Source organism: Miscanthus floridulus, chromosome 8 (genome assembly GCF_019320115.1).
Source record: "Miscanthus floridulus cultivar M001 chromosome 8, ASM1932011v1, whole genome shotgun sequence".
NCBI lineage: Eukaryota > Viridiplantae > Streptophyta > Magnoliopsida > Poales > Poaceae > Miscanthus > Miscanthus floridulus.
The window spans coordinates 52,234,283-52,249,182 of NC_089587.1; the positions used below are offsets into that span (position 1 = coordinate 52,234,283).

The 14,900-nt window shown below is 50.2% G+C and overlaps 1 pseudogene; it reads left to right on the forward strand.

The window, feature by feature from the left end:
• Nucleotides 1-7,263: 7,263 nt before the first annotated feature.
• Nucleotides 7,264-14,900, forward strand: part of LOC136472028 (uncharacterized) — a 38,023-nt pseudogene continuing 30,386 nt past the window's right edge.

Consider the following 14,900-nt stretch of genomic DNA (forward strand, 5'->3'; position numbering starts at 1 on the left):
TACGACGTGGCTATGAAAGGTCCGAGTGTAGTAGTGGAAGCTCCGCTTCCTCTTTTCTTGTGTATGAATGAATGATCAATGGACTCCTCCCTTGCTTATATAGCCTCCTTAGGTTAGTTTGAGGGGGATATTTCTTGGAACCTCGTATGCCACCGCCTTTGCATGTCACCAGAGCACCGCCATTCGAAGCTGTGGTCAAGAGGAGCCAGGGGCGGTGCACCCGCTCCCAGGGTGCGGTCGCACCCTGGTCAACCCGCCTCGCCACCGCCTTTGCGTGGTGGATCCCTGGTTGGGCCTGGGCTGCTCCTTGGGTGGTTTCGGGCTTGGGTTATTTGAGTATAGGTGGGCCTTTTCATTATTCCTTTATGCAGTTCAGCATTACACCTTGTCAGAATGAGCCTTTTTGGTATATTTTTATTGTATTCATGTTTAAGTCCTGCAAAAATATAAATCTCCAAATACATGTTGAATTCGGTTAATAGTAAATGCCTATGTGCATGAGATTGCTAATTTCTCCTCTTTTACACCTAAATTAACGGTAAGAAATGTGATTTAAGGGCCACCAATAGTGCCCATGAACAATAAATTAAACACTTACTTAATCAAGTATACCTTAATTAATAACTAAACTCAAATGCTTAATTAAATATAAGAATAAAGAACAAGAGTTATCATACAAGAAACCACATCCACCCACCATGGATAAATTTATAATTGGATGGAAGCGCCACCCAAGGGACACCTAGTAATCCTAAGAGAAGAGTTCGATCCACAATGAGGTACAAGTTACAACTCAGGGGGTGTCTCTTTATTAAATAGTGTGTCACTAGTCGAAACTGGCCCTGGCTAATCCATTTGGTACTAATAACTGATGTGCTAGCTGCTGCCCGTTCTGGGCTGCAAGGGAGCAGCTCGGCCCTTCTCGGCCATGAGCGGGCGGCCACACGGCCCTGCGTGCCTGGACGTTGGGCTTGTCGGCCTGGGCTTTGTTCCCGTGCGTGTGGTCTGGGCTGCTGGGTACAAGGCCCGCCATCTCCCCATGGCATGGCGTGGTCAACTAGCCTGCCTGCTATCCCGCGCAGACGAGCAGAGGTTTGCTGCTGGTTACGTACTTGATGGTGCTGAGTACTGACCGCTGATTCCTAAATGCAAATTCGTGAATGCAGCTGCTGATTTCTACGTGAGTACAGCTGCTGCCCGCTGCCATGCATGGCCCATGTACGACTTAGAGTATTTATTTTTGCAAAATAATATCTCTCCCATACGAATTCCAAGTACAGCAAATTATCATCGAGCTCTTCGTAACGGTGTACTTAATATATTCAACTGAGACTATTTGTGATAATAACATATTTATATTATTTCCCACATCCGTTTGCACTAAATTTGCATATTTCATATAGTGCCATTTCCAGCATATTTTTTTGGCATGTCCTGCAAAATATTTGGAAACATCAAAACTCGTGAAATTCATTTAATATTAGCCTAGTTTGCTACGATGTATTATTTAAACAAGGCCATTATTTAATATGTTGGGGGTCAGAAATATGTGTATAATAACCGCCAACACAGGTCTGACGATACTAGCTTCCACGCTGGTGAGTAGGACAAGTGGGGAGCATGAGTGGGCACATCGGTGACAATAGCTTGCACGACGGCGAGTGCGTGTTGCAATAGCTGTCTTGGTGGTGAGTGGCGGCTTGCACACTGGTGAGTAACGGTCGTCTCGCCATTGAGGACGAACAACCATCATCGGTGCAGTGATGACCTGGAGCGGCGCTGGGGAACAACAGCGGTAAGGAGGAGAGGGGCAAGGAGTAGGCTCGCCTGGTAACTAAAACGAGGAGCCATGGGAACGGAAATTTGGTCCAAAATTTCCAATCCCGTCGATGAATGCAGTGCACACCAACGATGCAGATTGGGTACAATCGTACAGCCAGTCAGTATCAAACGACGATGTTATCATATTCACCGAAGTATCATACAGTGTTCACCAATGAGGCGCACAAATTCAACTTCTAGCATGCACTCCAATTGAAAGAAGGACGCGCCTCTGAACCTCTATTTTGTCTCATCTCTGAAACTGAAGGACACGCCTTTTCTCTGAACCTGAAGAAGCACCCAGTGGTCCAGATTGCATACTGCCGAACCGTCCTTGTTCCTCCTCCAATAATTGCCTTGGTATTCTTGAGATTAATTTACAAGAACCAGATGTATAAGATCCCGAATCACTTGATGAACCTGTAGAGTAGAGTAGAGAGTCGCAGCCATGGTCGAGCCCCTCAGCGGCGATGATTTGACCGAACCCCTTCGTGTTTGCGATGCCAGTGTCTAAGCGAAGAACAAGAGCAAGGCGATGCCCTGGGAGCCCAAGTGGGCTGGTCGTGATACCCAACGTCGTGAAGCCCCGCGGCGAGTAAGGCAATGGTCCGCCACACTGGGAGGCAGTTCAAGTGCGGGTACAAACCCGCAGCGTTTTATCAACCCAAACCACACCCAAAAAAAACCCTGAGCCTTGTATCATAATCCTCACTATGGGTGTATTTGGTTGCATTTCTCTAGCAAGCCTGGCTAGAAAAATAAGCTAGGCTTGAGATAGCCTGTCCAAGTCAATGCAACCTAGCACTGTTTGGTTGTCATGTGCTAACTAAGCCTGCATAAGCTAGTTTTTGTTTGGTTGTCTGGATTATTTGGCGCTGTTACCTCTTCTCTACCATGGTGACCTTACCTCCATCACCTTCATCTTCTCTGTCCATCTCGTCGCAAAATTCATCCATCAGAACAAGCAGGGACGCCGGTGGTGTCCTCGTCGAACGCTCCAATGCCCGCCCACGAGGCTGCGAAGGAGGAGGACCAGATGCGGGCCCCCGCCAACGACAGCTCCCGCGCCTACATATCTAGGCGGCGGTTGGTCGGAGGCGAGGTGGATGAGCATCCGCCCCTACAGATCTGGGCGGCAGTTGGCCAGAGGCAGTTCGCGTCGACGACGCCGGCGGGTGGCACATCCTCAGAGGCAGCGGCGACCATCGTCGTCGAACGCTTCGCTGGCCGAGAGTAGCATTGCTCCTTGGTCATCCACAGCAGGGACGCTGGCAGTGTCCTCGCCGGAGCCGAGGCAGGCTGGTGTTGTGGCGGCCGGGGAAGTCTAACGATGGGTGGTGGAGTTCGAGGGATCAGGTGTGGCTTCTTTCTTCGAGGCCGAGGGAGGAAGCAGAGAGGCAAGCGGTGTCTCCTACGTGGAGATCAGGGCTGCAGCGGAGCTCTGCTAATGGCGGGCGGTGGCGATTGGAGCGGTGGGTGCGGCAGCTCCGGTGGCGTGGTCATGCGAAAGGCTCCTAGGCGGCGACCAACGCGGTAGAGGAAAAGCACGAATCAGGGAACGATCGCGGATCCATGGACGGAGGTCAGCGGAGTAGAGGTGGAGCGCGAACCCCGAGGCGGCGGCCGGCGCTGTAGAGATGGAGCACGAGGCGGTGGCCGATGGGGTGGAGGCGGAGCGCGAACGAAGAGGCAGGCGAACCGCGATCGAATAGCACGGAGGTGAGCGGAGTCGCTCCTATCGCTTGTACAAGCCAGGCTCCGCTAAAACGAACGGATCGAGCGTTTCCAGGTGGCCTGGCTAAGGGATGGTCGGTGCACTAGTTGGGCCTGGCTAGGGGCCCAAAACAAGCAAACAAACAACAATGAACTACATTCCTAGAGCCTGGCTAAACAGTTAGCCACCCAACCAAACACACCCTATGTTCCTTTCTGTGTAAGCAGTGTGGTACTGAATTCAGAAGCAGCAGCGAGTGTTTGCATGCACATATGGCCCGGATCATTTCGACAAGGCCCATGCACCAAACAAAGACACGCTCTGTTGGCTACGACAAGGCCCATTTGAAGGAGAATATAATTGGTGGAGATTGTGTTATATTGCATTGGGCCTCATGGGCTAATTATATAGAGTACATAGGACTAACACCTCACGTGGTTAGACAATGTGGTACTATTCCTAGTTACTCTAACATCCCCCCGCAGTCACAGCGGGAGCGCCGCAGACGGTGAGACTGGAGAAGAAGCTGAAGCTAACATCCTCTGCAGTCATAACAGTCGATGCGGCTCATATGATGTGGCTGGAGAAGAAGCCGATGACGAGGTAGCCGAGCATGAGGGCGCAATAGCCGTGGTCGAAGAAGCTGTGCTGAAGATGGCCGAGGTCGACGTAGTTGTGGTCGGATTGCCATGTCGATGGAGCTGCAGGCGCGCGAGGGGCGCCATGATGATGACGGAGACGCGTCGGCCACCGCTTCCGCACCGCGCGCCCCTGGGGAGAAATCGATCTCCGCCGGGGGCAGCGCCACCTCTTTAGGCTCTGGATCCTATTGATCCTGCGCCCTCTTCATCGTCGTCAAGCGGCAGATCAGGTCTTCTCGCGGCGCGCGGCGCCCTCTCTGCGCTCGCCGTGGAGGATGCTGGGCGTCGCCCCATCCCGCGCCGCTGTGGTGGTGGCCTGGGCAGATCGACCCCAACACCGCGCCGCCATGGTGGCGGCCGGCCAATCTGCATCATCCTCGTGCGACCTCGCGTGACCGCGACCCGCTGTGCGCCCCCCCCCCGTCCAACTCCGGCAGCTCGTGCCGCGAGCCGGGACGAGCCGCACTGAGGTGCACTGTTGCTGGGGTACACCTGATCCGTTGCAGCTGTATCTTTTTGGTTTGCCCAATCACTGATCGGGATTGAGTCGCCCATCGCCAGTGGTGGAACAGATGCTGAGGTAATTGCCACTGATCGCTCTGATACCATGAAGGAGAATATAATTGGTGGAGATTGTGTTATATTGCATTGGGCCTCATGGGCTGATTATATAGAGTACATAGGACTAACACCTCATGTGGTTAGCCAATGTGGTACTATTCCTAGTTACTCTAACACCATTCACTTCCTTCTCTCTTTTTTTTAAATTTTCCTGCTTTTTTTTGTTGATTGTTGATATGGGATGAGCATACAACACCAAATAGACCATTCCACTTGAGAAATTTAGAGTACTTTGCACTGATATGATTAGTTCTGTTATGGTAGATCGAGTTTTAAAAAACCCATAGGTTTACGAGTTTAGGTACTACACCCTCAAACCTACACCCGCAAATCCACTGGGTCTGGCTTTTTGCCCATTAATACACACATGGGTAGGGAAATTGACCCATGTCCTTGTCCTAATAGAGTAAAAACCCATTAGATTTCGGGTATCGGACACCCATTGCCATCTCTATATGCGGACGGCGATCCGTCGCTGACTACAATCTAACATCGTGCAGGTTGACTTTAGAGAATATCGTTCCGTGGTGATTCCAGATTCAGATCTAGTGATTTGGAATTTTGGACCTTTATTTCTGGTGATGGTTTGGGGAGTGGGGAGGAGACGGAGCGTGGGCGGAAGAGACAAAGCTGGAGCTAGCGCTTGGTATTTCAGCAACATCGCAAGCAGGCTGGCAGGTCCAATTCCACTGAACAAGAATAGTTATAAACTTTAAAGCTAAATTTCCAAACAAACAAATAGTATAAAATTAGCTCTAAACTTTAGCCCATCTTACATTAAAACTTTAGAGTTCAAAAGTGAGCTAAAGTGTTCTAAAGTTTTTAGAGCTCTAAAGTTTAGAAAATGGGATCTAAACAGGCTTAAAGGAACATTGTTGTCTTTTTTTTTAATAATATATGGTGTTACTCTTTTGTTTATTTTCACGTGGGACTCGAATAACTCATCCTTTACCGGTATCATGTTCAAGATAGGTATTACTGGTGCCCCTAAATTACTGCTAGCATTTAAATAAATTGTGAAAATCTACTTTCCGACGTAGGTTTCATTATATTTTCTCATTTCAAAAACTATTTACATCTTTAGTTCTTTAAATTTAAATTAAAGTAACGGTAGTGGCAGTAGGCGGATGGGTCGCACACGTCAAGAGATTGGAGCAGAATAAATCTTGGAGCGGCATGACCTTGTGTCATAAAGTATATGTCTCGTTACAACGCACGCACATTTTTGCTAGTGCAACTAAAAAATAGTAACTAAATATAACCTACACCTAAAATACTAACTAAAATTTCTGACAATCATTAAAACTAAAAATACGGCACATGCAACTAGATGTGCACTTAGAAATCGAGGGTAGACCCTAAACACAAGTTTCTAAATGTAATCGATCTACTTAAATTGCTTTGCATATCTACTGATTCAAATTTTAATTCAAACCCTAACTAGCATGGCTATTCTTCAAATAAACCATGGAAGAGGAAAGGAGAGGGAACATACATTACCCTAGGGTGGGGGAACCTTTGGGTCGACCTCCACAAAACCCTGGCTGCGGAAATGGCCAACGACTAGTGGTGGCAGGTGGGAGACGTGGCTGGGCACTCAGGGCCAAAGAAGGAAGATGCGCTGGGGAGAGGGAGAGGAGCCCACGCGTGGCTCTGTATGCCACTATGTTGCTCCAGATGGGGTGGCACGCTAGAGGCTACGCCAGATGCGTCGCGCCAAGGAAATTGGCGCAACCAAACGGATTATTTTTAAAAATGATTTCCACAAAGATTATTTTTAGAAATTCTTTTAAAAAGGATGAAAAATAAAAAAAATCTCAGTCTTCACAATCAAGCCTCCTAGAACCTGGCTCAGGCCCTATTTGGATACATGTAGATAGTAGTTATCTGCTAATAATTATCTCTTTTGGATCCAAACAGGTATAGATAATAGACTAGCTAATTGTTAGCTAGACCTCTAGATAAGAACTATATCTCTCTAATTGGACCAAATCAGATAATAGCTTCTAATAGGTGGAGAAATAATAGAAATCCCCTTCCTCCTCCCGTCCTCCACGCGCTCCTCCTTCGGCACTAAGCCTCCTAGCCCCCGTCTTGATCTCCACCACCACCGCCGCCGCGTGCACCAGTGGGCTAGCAGTAGCACCAGCGTGAGCTGTGGATCCAGATAGCTATTTAATAATTAGCTGGATACTGGCTAATATAGTTAGCTAGTTAATAATTAGCTAGCTAATATTAGCTAAGAGCTATTGGCCAACTAGTTGTTAGCAACTAATGGATCCAAACATGCTCTCAGACTACCCACTATCACTGCGGAGTGGGGACCTACCACTGTGCCGAATAATGGCTCTAGGTCCCACGATATAAAAGGCGCTGGTGGGGATACAGTCACACCACATCTCCTAGCCTCCTAGGACTCCGATCCACCCACTTTCCAAACCAGGCCACAGCCGAAACCCCTCGATCATGCTACCACCGACCAAACCCAACAACCCCTCCATCACCGCCGGCTTGTCCACGGATGAGGCTGCCGATGCCGACGAAGACTACCTCTACTTCCTCCACCATGTCCACCTTGACAGCGACGCCTACAAGGTCGTGATACCATCCAAGGACGGCGCCTTTCCTCCCGAGATCATCAGGTACGAGCAACCCCTCCCCGATCACAATGCCGGGGTCCCCATTGCGGGCTCTGAATGCGGGGGGCAAAGGGCTCCTCCCCCATCGGAGAACTCTTTGGCCACGAGTGAGGCTGCCCCGCGCGGCGTGAAGCGCAAGGCTCCATATGTGAGCCCCAACCGCGAGGTCTGTAGCACTGCTGCCCCCATGGAAGAGAACACGCCAACGCCGGTGGCGGAACCCGCGTGGTATGACTCACCTATCATTGACGAAGACTACCGCTTCTTCCTCCGGCATGCAAGCATGGTGAACGACAAATTGGTGTTCAAGACAGGGAACTGTTCAATTACTATTGGGGACCATAGCGATGCTGAGGAGGACGATGCCACCGAGGAGGAAGGGGAAGGGGAAGAGGATGATGAAGAAGAAGAGGACAACCTTCCTGCGTCAGGGCAGTCAGGGGAGGGGAGTATTCGTACGGAGGAGGCCATTCCTGCATCAGAGACACAGGACGGTGTTGACATGGATTTGCCAATTCTGAAGGTCTTTGAGCTACTTTAGCAAAATTGTGCTATTTCCATCTCTTGTGAAATTCGTTTTGAACTCCTGATACCAACCCTTTCTTTGCCTTGTGATTTTTGTAACGCATCTTCCTTATATATAAAGGTGAAGGAGGAAGAGGTGAGCAAAGAGGATGATGATTATGTGGGGCCTGGACCAGATGTGAGCAAAGAGGTAACACATTGTCATTCCCATTTGTTGTGAAATGTTTCCATGTTTCAAGCACAGGTTTCCCTGTGTTCGTCACCACTGATTCCATACCATTCTTTTCTTGTCATGTCTATGTGCGTGGTGCCTGGCCTAATAGATGAAGAAGGTGAAAGAAGAAGGAGAGATCGAATACGTTGAATGCTCTAGCCAGGGCAACAACAGATTTGGATGCTTTGGACAAGAAGGAAGCAAGCTCAAGCAAGGGACATCTGGCCATGCCTCTCAATGCTTCGGTGAGAAATCACAACACATGCATGTCATATTATTACTACTATTTGATTTTGTACCCCTACAAGGTATATTTTTTAACAATTGGAGCCGTTAGAGTCGACCCCTCCCCACCATCCCGCGCCGCCCCCACGGTGGCTGGCCTCGGATCCACTCCCACGCAACGCCTGACCTCAAATCCAGCCACCGCGACGCCTTCCCATGCCTCAACAACCCGCCAGCTAACCCTTCTGGCCACTGGGGATCCCACATCCCGAAGCTCGCCATGACCTAGACAAACTCAGCGCCACGCCCCAGGCTTAGATCCATAGTCATACGCTCGATTGAGCTTGATGTCGGCGACGTCCCTACCCTAGAACCATCCTCAGCCGCTCCACGGCGTGTGAGCTTCGCTTTCAACCCCACGCCCTACACCTCACCACCCCCCACACCAGCCACCATCACTCCCACTCCAGCCTCCCCCGCTCAAATCCTGCCTCAAGGAGGTCCCAATGACTATCTCTGTCGTCTATGGGCCTGGCCACGGCGCGGCCACTGACGTGAGTAGACGCCTCCCCCTCGCTTAAGGCGGCGCGCCTTCCTGAGGTTCCAGCAGCAAGATGGTGACTCATGGAGACATATGGGAAGAGAAAGAATGGTCACGCATCCTCCCGAAGCGTTGGCGGCACATGCCCGAATTCAAGTCGTAGGAGGATTCAAGTGGCCCACAAACACGCACGCCTGCACATCCTGCCCTCTCTGAGCTGCTGCGGGGAAGGTGCCTGCGATGCCTCGCCGGTGGCCACCTCACGTCCGATTGCAGGGATCTAGCGAGATGCTTACGCTGCAGGCGTCTCGGCCATAAAGTCCAAGCGTGTCGCATGACCAACCATCGTTGTCGCTCACTGCGCGAGACACCACCACCTCCACCACAGCAGCCCCCTCCCCTGGATATCGCTCCCTTCCTAGAGCTTCCCCGCCATGACAAGGCGCAACCCGGAGACCCGATACTGAGGCCATAGGAAACCTCGACGGTTGAAGCATCCAACGGCGCCATGGAGGACGAGCTAGAGAGGCTATCTTCGTGTGCCGTCGTGGCCCTTTTGTACAGGGACAAGGATGACGTCGCCCCGGAGCACATCAAGAAAGCTTTCTGCTCCCGCCTCGACGTCCAGCCAACCGGCGTCAAGATGATGCGCCATCGACCTGAAGACTTCCTGATCCACTTCAAGTTTCCACACCACCGCGACGTGGCCGTGGCGCTGGAACGGCTGCCGGTGGGGAACCTTGACATCCGACTAAAGCCGTCACAAATTAATGCTGCCCTAAGACGACCACTGCGAGCTACGTCACCATGTCGGCCTCTGCCTCGAGGGGATCCCGGAGCACGCGTGGAACGAGAGCATCGCCAAACTGGCGGTCACGAGGACCAGTGACCTTGACTACGTGGACACACGCTCTTTGCGCCATGACAACACCAGAGCCCTGTGTCTCTAGGCCTGGACTTACAACCCATCCAACATTCTGAAGGTAACATGGCTAAGCCCGACAAGTAGCTCGGCTCATGACGGCGTGTGGTTCCAACCAAAGGACGACGAGGACTCGCATTTAGAGTCATCGTCCACCTCGACCTCATCGAGTCACCACCGGACAACTATATGGCAGGTCCACTACCCGAGAGCTCCCTTGGCGATAAGGCGTCATTGACTGGGGAGCGCGGCTTGCGTGACCGCCATGATCCTACACTGTCACACAGAAGGGCCAAGCGCCGCAGGGACGACAACGACGACGACGTCAAGCGCCGAGGGCGCCATGAGGACAAGGGCCGTGGCTAGGATCCAGGCTCTTTCCATAGTCCCTATTGTGCCCCTGCCAAAGAACGGGAGAGGGACTGCTCGGAGTCATGGCATGGCCGGTGATATGACAGATCATCGACAATGGGCAGACATCGTCGACACGAGGCTCATAAGGAAAACTCGGTGGACATTCCCCAACAGCTTTGCTCTGGGAAATTCAGAAGGGACAGAATCTTAAGGCCACAAGAGCACTGACTGAAGATACAATTCCTACGAACCGTGTCTTGGAACGCATCAACACTTCCCTCACCGATTTTTCGTCTCCCCCTCGAACTGTGGTCAGTGTTCAGGAGGTTGAGGATGCTCTGTTTCAATTGGAGGTTGCATCGTCTGGGAAGAGTGTGCAATCTGCACCTGATGCTGACCGTGTGCCAGGCTCTCCAGGCCAATGCAAGCCTTCAACATGAGTTGCTCTCCTGGCACATCACCAATTGCGCCCTTCGACAACGGAAACCAGTCATCAATAATCATAAAAGAACTTGCATCTGCTGCTGTCACGGCTCAAGAAGCTACAGTGCAGCCTTAGAGGCCTAAGCCGACTCAGCGCAAAGACGACGACCACAACCAAGGCGAGCACGTGCAGGTACCGCGCACCGCCGATAGCGTCGTTATCACCAGCGCCCAAAACACCCGCGATCTGCAGGCTGTTCCGTCTTCGGCGTGACGGGACCGTAGGCGCTGCCGCGAAAGCAGTAGTCCACGGAGCAGTGGAGGACATAGCCGCTCACCACCCTTTTTAGAGCCAAGGCAACACCTGCAGTATCTCCGCATCGCTGCAATCCAAGGGACAAAGACAATTCCAATCTCAACCGGCGTCTCATGGGCTCCTTCAAGGCAGCTATAGACCACTTGCATCTTAAGGAGATCAAACTGAATGGTCGACGCTTCACCTAGAGCAATGAGCAGGATAACCCGACTCTAACCAGGACTGATACACTGCTTTGCACTCCAGAATGGGAGCTCATCTTTCCAGCTTGCTTCCTCCATTCGCTGCCATCCCTCATGTTGGACCATACCCCGCTGGTCCTGCAAGGGGAGCTGGATCACCACCGCGACACTTTGTTCCGCTTCGAAAATTTATGGACTAAGGTCAACGACTTCCATGAGATCATCCAGGATGTATGGAACAAACCCGTCCATTCCTTGCTACCCCTAAAATGCCTGCACATCAAAATGGCACATGCTGCAAAGGGCAATAAGCGTTGGCACAAAGAGAAAATAGGGGACACCAAACTTTAGCTAACTCTAGTCAAAGAAGTTCTGCTGCAACTAGAATTGGCAAAGAATGTAGAGTGCTCACGAGTCAGGAGCTTGACCTGCGTTGGCGCCTCAAAGCCCACAGTGTGGGACTCACGGCCATTGAAAAATCAAGAATTAGGCCAGATCAAGACTCACGTACATCCGTTGTGGAGACGCCAACACGAAGTTCTTCCACATCAGGGACAATGCGCAATGGAGAAAGAATTATATCCATTGTCTCCACACCGACATAGGGATTGTATTGGCTCATCAGGACAAGCAAAAAGTAGTGACAAATTATTTCCAAAACCACATCGGCTCCAAAACTCCAAGGAACACATCCCTCAATTAGCAATCCCTAGGATACACTGCACATGATTTGGGAGAGCTCGAGGTGCCCTTTTCTGAGGAAGAGGTCAAGATCACCATAAAATCCATGCCGTCAGACAAAGCGCTAGGGCCGTATGGTTTTACAGGCGCCTCCTTCAAAGCATGCTGGGAAATCATAAAAGAGGATAGCATGGCCACCTTGCATACCCTGTTTGCTCTAAACTCCCAAGGCTTTGATACGCTTAATTCAGCAAACATTGTCCTCCTCCCAAAAAAGTCATATGATGCAAGGGTCACTGATTTCAGACCCATCAGCCTCATACACAACATTGCAAAAAATTTCTCCAAATTGTTGGCTAACAGGCTATCGCCCTGGCTGAACTCCCTGGTGTCAAATTGCCAAAGCGCTTTCATTAAAAGGAGAAGCATCCACGACAACTTCCTCTACGTCCAGGGCGCAGTACGTAAATTGCACAAGCTAAAATTGACGGCTCTCTTCATGAAGCTTGACATACACAAGGCTTTTGACACCATAAATTGGAGCTATCTACTAGAGGTATTATAGGCATTGGGGTTTGGAACATGTTGGCTCAAATGGGTGTCCATCCTGTTCCGCATGGACGCTTCATGCACACTCCTCAATGGACAAAAAGGACCCAGCTTCAACCATGCGAGAGGCGTTCGACAGGGTTATCCCCTCTCGCCCATGCTCGTTATCTTGGCTATGGACCCTCTACAACGCCTGCTTGACACGACAACCACGCAAGAGATCATAACCTCCATGTATGCAGATGATGCGGCTATCTTTATAAGCCCAAAAGAGGACATCGAAGCTATCAAAACAATCCTATAGGCGTTTGGAAAAATTTCAGGGTTTCACATAAATTTGCAGAAAAAGCTCCATACACACGATCAGATGTGAAGACGCTGACCTCGACTTGGTATTGTCTCCATTTATAGGTACCAGAGGTGCTTTTCCTTGCAAATACCTAGGGCTACAACTACACATCCGATCGCTCTAGAAGGTCCATGTACAGCCGCTCATCGAGCGCATCGGGCAACATCTACCTGGATGGAAAGGGAGATTACTTAATAGAGCTGGATGCCTTGCACTCATCTCCTCAGTCCTATCCACCATGCCTACCTATCATCCCACTGCATTCCCTCTAGAGGCGTGGACAAGAAAAAATAGACAAGATCATGATAACATTCCTTTGGAAAGGGGAGGAAAATGCAAACGGAGGACACTGCCTAGTTATTTGGCCAACGGTCACTCGACCAAAGGATCTTGGGGTTTAAGGGTCTCCATCCTGGATAGGTTTGGCCATGCCCTCAAACTCCGATGTTTATGGCAGGATTGGACTGAAGACTCCAAGCCTTGGGTAGGAATGGACCTACCTTGCAACAATGCCGACCATCTCGTTTTCAACTCCTCAACCACAATCACCTTAGGGGACGGCGCAAAACCCTGCTTTTGGCACAACAACTAGCTCGAAGGTGAAGCTCCCAAATTCCTAGCCCCCAACCTCTTCTAGCTAGCCACACACAAAAAAAGAACAGTGCAGTAGAAACCTTGAAACAACTTTTGGATGCGCTCCTTGAGAAGACATATCACCTCGGCCACTCAAATTGAGGAGTTTCTCTCCATTTGGATTAGGATCTAGGATGTACATCTACATCAAGGTGTTAGAGACTCCACTTGGAAATGGACACTGGATGGCAATTATAGCACTCGCTCAACATACCGGATCCAATTCAGAGGCTCCTTCACAAGATCTCGAACGGATCAAATTTGGAAAGCACTTGCAAAAAATAATGCATTCTCTGTAATGGGCCATGGGAGATCGGAGCGCCCTTGTGCCTAGGTTGTCCCTTTGTTAAGATGGTCTAGAACCAAATTCTAGCATGGTAACACTTTGATGGACTGCTGGGGCAATAGCAAGCTGACCCCATACAGATCACACCTTGGTGGGAGGAGGCCACAAGGAAAGTGCCTAAAGCAGAGCGTAGATGGTTTAATGGCATAGTGATATACACCTTCTAGAACCTCTAGAAAGAAAGGAACAGGCGAATCTTCAACAACAAGGCCGAAACAGTATGGCAGGTAGCGGCGAGAATTGAAGACGACATAGAGGAGAGAAAGCGTGCTTTTGGCTAGGAGTGTTTTCTTCTTTCCTCTGCCCATGAGAAGTGTGTTCCCTTTGCTTGTACATATAAAACTCTTTTAAACCCCTCTCTAAATTGAAAGACAGAGCTCCTACCATTACTTTCAAAAAAATTAACACTGCACATTCTTGGAGCCCCCCAATACAAATAGGGTTTCAACATGCAAGAAATTTGTAACACCCTAAGAATTTATTATAATTTAGTAATTAAATTTGAGCATTTAATTAATTTTTAAGCATTTTAAACTTGGTTAAATAATAATTTTTGGCTAATTAAAATTTACTATAAGATTTAGTAACATGATTGCTGCATTCATGCCGAGGCATTTTGGTTTTTGTCTGAGTGTAGGGTTAGAGTTGAGTGGCTTTGAATTCAAATCTAGTTTGAATTTGGAGCAAGTTTGTAAAAACTAGAAAATGAAAAAGGTTTTTCTTTTCTTTTTCCCACTCTCTCTTTCTAGCCCAATAACAGAGCCAGCCCACCTTCTCTTTTTCTTTTTTTTCCCGCACCCATCCCCTTCCCTCCTCCTATCTCGCGCGCGCGGCCCAGCAGCGCGGCCTGCTCGACAGCCCGCTCCTGAGCCCTTCTCTTCACCGCACGCGTGTGCCCACGTAGCCTAGCTTGGTGCACCGCTCGGCCCAGCAGTGGCCCGCTCGGTGGCCACACCCGCGCAACCGTTGTTGCCCCTATCCTCTCACTACACCATAGGACCCACACGTCAGCCGCTCCCTTCTCCTTCCTTCCTCGTCGGCTGGAGATGGCGTGCTTGCCATCAATGGCGGCTTCACCTGCCGGGCCAACGAACCAGCATGGCAGGCGTTCAAAACCCACGGTGATGCCAGGTGATTGATGCCGCACCTGTTTCCCCTTCTACCACCCCTGCTCACCTACAAAACCCACGGCCGAGCCCCCCTC